The sequence below is a fragment of the Lactuca virosa genome, chromosome 4 (assembly GCF_052849685.1).
Source record: "Lactuca virosa cultivar CGN04683 chromosome 4, Lactuca_virosa_CGN04683_v6, whole genome shotgun sequence".
Taxonomy (NCBI): Eukaryota; Viridiplantae; Streptophyta; class Magnoliopsida; order Asterales; family Asteraceae; genus Lactuca; species Lactuca virosa.
Genome location: NC_136429.1, coordinates 233,022,815 through 233,027,724, shown reverse-complemented (window position 1 = coordinate 233,027,724; position 4,910 = coordinate 233,022,815).

Here is a 4,910-nt window from a genome sequence, read left to right as displayed (position 1 = left end):
TTCCATCTGAAGCATAAATCCATTTGAAGTCAAATCCAAACACCAAAATATAACAATCATTCAAAAACAAACAATCAAAATCCAAAAAACATGTCTAGAGTTCATTAACACAAATACAATTGAACCATCACTAATAACATAATAACATATGAAGAATAAGGAAAGGAAACCTATGGAAACAGTCTCTTGTAGCATTTTTCAAAACAATTTAACAGAAAAAGGGATCATCTATCACAAATCCAAATGAGTGTTATCATAAGAAAGACAAAGAATAAGGATGAAATTATACATTGGAAACATCACACCCTAACAAAATTAAAAACATATACAATTTATTTAAACTAAAAGACGATATGGCAGATCACCAACCTAATATCGTAGGATGATGAATACATATGTGGTCGTGAGCGTAGAACAACCACAAGGGGATGGTAGAGTTGCATTGAGTGCAATAGAAGGCTCAATGGAAGCGGTGATACATGAAGATGATTGATGAAACAGAGGACAACAAAATAACCTTTAATGAAATGAGTGGATGAGAATTGTTCTCACAATCTTTATTATTTTTCTAGTCCTCACCGGATCCAGACCATATATATATATATATATATATATATATATATATATATATATATATATATATATATATATATATATATATATATATATATATATAGGTGAGGACTCTTTTTAAAGTGAGGATTCATGAGGACACCTTAAAAAAATTAAAAAAATATATAAATAATAAAATCGAGCATAATACTATATCCGGTAGAAAAAAAATTGGAAATATACTTGTTGTTGAACAAATACACTTGATCCTCTTCAATGGTCCATATAATAAACTTGATCTTCACATATATACTTGTTGTTGAACTCGATTCCAAATATTTCTCTTGTATGATCAATATTGAATTCCTTCTCCATGCAATTCTGAAAGAATAAGATACATTACTCGTTTGTATTACCAGTTAAACAAATATACTTGTTGTTAACAAACATTCTCAAAGACATTCTAACAGAATGCATTTATATAAATAAATTCTAACAGAATGCACTTAAATCATAGTCTTTTCTTCTATATGCATAAACATTCTAAAACATGTATAAATGTATTCTGTAAGAATTACTAGCAACACATGTGTTATGTAATATTTATATTCTCATAGAATGAACACGTGTTTGCATTCTGATATGAAAAAAAATTAATGAACAAAATTCGAGTTCATTCTTAGAGAACAATCGTTGTAAAAGAATAAAATTAAAGCGTCCCTGCCTTTTTTGGTTGTCTAGGTCTGATCAATTTGCAGGATTACATGTGAAAAATATTTCCCTTCTTCATTCTGAAAGAATAGTAGCCTTCCTCAAACTAAAGCTATCTGTATTCTAAAAGAATATTGCCCTCATTCTGAAAGAATTTACAGGTTAACATTCATTTGGTAAAGCAAACAAGTTATATTACTGTAGGTGAAAATCAAAAATTATAAAGTTTGAAACCGTTTAAAGCTAAAGTTTCCCATTTTAATCACCAGAATTCATAGTAATAAATGAACGGGATCCACCTAGGGCAGTCAATATTTGGCCTTTCTTACTACGATTCTTATTGATTTTGACAGTCGAAGGTAGTGTCCTCACAAAAATCGATAATCACAAAGATTCATAACAGTTTACAAACTTAAAACAAGTAATTCAACACGTCAATTAAAGTAAAATTTAATCAATATATACATAACCCAGAAAAAGGGAACTTACTTTGATAAGGGTATTGATGCCGCACTGTAAATCAAAGTGGAGATAACTGAGAAATCTATCTTCTGAACAATTAACTATCAAAATCTTCTGATCAATTTGTAACGCCGTAAATTTTCAAACAAAATTTTCATTTTTAAAAATCACATAATTCTCATAACACATTTCACAAAATATCATTTATTTAATTTACAATGCAACTACATAATTGTTTGATCAAGAATCCAGGATCCTCAAAACATAACTCTTTCTTTGGTATGTACAATCAAGCCGGCGCCTTCCCGCGATCCTGAGAAAAACCTGAAACACATATCACATAACACGGTAAGCACGAAGCTTAGTGAGTTCCCCAAAGTACCACATACACAGATAGTAAGCCTATCATGGCTATAGCTCGGCATGGACCCTCCAGTCTCATGTGTCTTGGTGTGGACCCTCCGGTCCTGTGTCTCAGTGAAGACCCTCCGGTCTCACAGCTCGGTTTGGACCCTCCGGTCCTATCTCAGAAAGCATATATATCACACAGACAAAATGCATAATATAACTCAAGTAAGCACATAACACCCTCCAGTCACATATAGATACCACTCATGGTAAGTATAGTGAGAAGACTCACCTCGGATGATGAACAGCCCCTATAAACGCTGCTGCTATGCACCGGCCTCTAACTCTGAGCCAATCCACAATTAATCCAATTAGGAACTAAGTCCAAACTCTCACTCATTAGGTCTAAAGTCTAAATGGGCTCTCCCGAGGCCCAACTCTCAAGTCTAAATGGCAAGCCCAACTTAAGGGCCCAAAGCACCTATACATAATCCTCTGGTCTGAAACTCTATTGCAACAAGCCCAACACTCAAGGCCCAAAAGTCCACAGTGAGGTTACATGGGGCGTACCTCTCTTGGTACGCTCAGCTTACTCACGAATCCAGATTGGCCATCGGGGACATTGGGGCAGTATGCGGGGCGTACAAGAATTACGCTCAGCGTACTTCCCAGATTCACACTTTCTACTCATTTGGTCTTAATCAGTTAAGACATCAACTCAAATCCCAGATCTGGACTCCCTAATGGCTCTTACTCCATAAAGTCAGTGAATTTAAGCCTTGCATGGCTGAGAAGGTCACAAACACCGAAAACACTCACTCTCTTATCTCAAAAGCTCATAAGTCATGCATGGTTTGATTCCAACGTCCAAGACCTCATTTTTATGGATCCTCTCCACTAGAAACACTTTAAAGGACAAACATTAGGCTCTGGAGTGCAAAAACTCATAAAGCTTCAAGCTTTGGGACCAAAACCCTAAAATGGACAATATCATGCACAAATCAAAAAGATGGGAAAGCTTTGAGCTTTATACCTTCAAACGATGCTCCATCCACAGAAAAACTCAGATCCAAAGCCTGGACTCCAACTCTATTCTCTTCCATGCTCCTTCTTCACTCAAAAATCTCACAAGAACACTTATAAGCTCACAATGGACACTCAATCTCAAAGAACGGGAATTAGGGTTTTGAGAGAGTTGAAATCTGGAAATGGTGGCTGGATATGAAGACATAATGTTCCTTAAATAGGTAAACTCCAAAATATTAGGGTTTCTTTCTGGACCAAGTACGCCCAACGTACCCTCTGGTATGCCCAGCGTACTGGGTGACTCCGCTTCAATTTCACGCACATCAGTACGCTAAGCGTACACACATGTACGCCCAACATACTCAGCTGGACCCAACAGGAACTCCCGACCCCGAAGAAGAACAAACCCTTCTGCCATTGCAGTACTCGGTCTGACTCGCCAGAACTTGAAAACTCTAGTGGTCTGTCTCCCTGCCAGACCACCCTCGCAAAATCTCATCATGTTAACCGATCATCGAATAACAGACTCTAAGAACACCCTACCAACTCAGATTCTCTAATTGATCCTGGTCGAACTCAGGAGGAACGGAAAGGTCATATCCCACTAAGGACCCACCACCTGAACAACTATCAGAACTCTTCGGAAGGAATGATCCTCAAAACTCTGTGCTCAGGCACAAGAAAATGGTCAAGTCAGCTCGAAACGATCCTCTGATACTCTTAAACATAAGCCGCAGCTTCTCTCAACTGTCCCTTCCAACACTGAGCACCAGGTCGACTCCGACCCAAAAGTTGAACCTCCAAAGGTTACCCACTGCACGCCCAATAAAACGACTTACCGGCTTTCACCTCTCAATACTATCTTGGCTCATAGTGACACACAAGTCACGAAGTTTGCTTTACCCCAAGCGAATACTACAACCCCACCTGAAATCGTCTCACTTCTGACCACTGCCGTCTACCACCTACTGGTTCCCTGCATCTCATGGTACTTCTCATACCAACAAAACTGACCCACTCCGGCCTAAGATATCAGATGGAGGTCAATACCCCCCTCCAAATGAAACCCATCCACGAATCTAAAACCTCATCTCGCCTATTCAATACACGAATGGATCCAGACTCGAGCTCGAGAGTCTGATTCAACAGTAGAATTGGAACCACTCATTTCCAATCTGGTACTCAACTTATGATCCAAAATTAGCGGATTTATGCACACAACAACTCTTCAATTCCTTCCGATTACGATAATCCCTCCTCATCCCAGGCATACAATGATTCCCAACTGACACGGAGACACCCGTCTCTCCCCTGGTTCGGCAACCAGGCTTCCGAAGACTCAAGTGGTAAGGATACCCAAGCCTAAGAACTCCTCTGCACCATACTCTGACTAGTGAATACTACAACTCTCCGCTGAACAATATTCACCCTTGTCGACTACTGAGCGCTACGGTCTCCCCCGTAGTCTTAAGATGCTCCTTTACTGACTCATGAATACTACGGCTCCCCGCAGACTTGCGACACTCTCTCACTGACTCGTGAATGCTACGACTCCCCGCAGTATCACAACACACTCTCTCTCTAACCAGTGAATACTACGGCTCCACGCAGTATCACGACACTCTCTCTCTAACTAGTGAATACTATGACTCCCCGCAGTATCACGACACACTCTCTCTAACCAGTGAATACTACGGCTCCCCGTAGTATCACGACACTCTATCCTACTGACTCATGGATGCTACGGCTCCCCGTAGTCTCACAACACTCTCTCGCTCACTGAATCACCATGGGCTCACTCGACAGTTTCT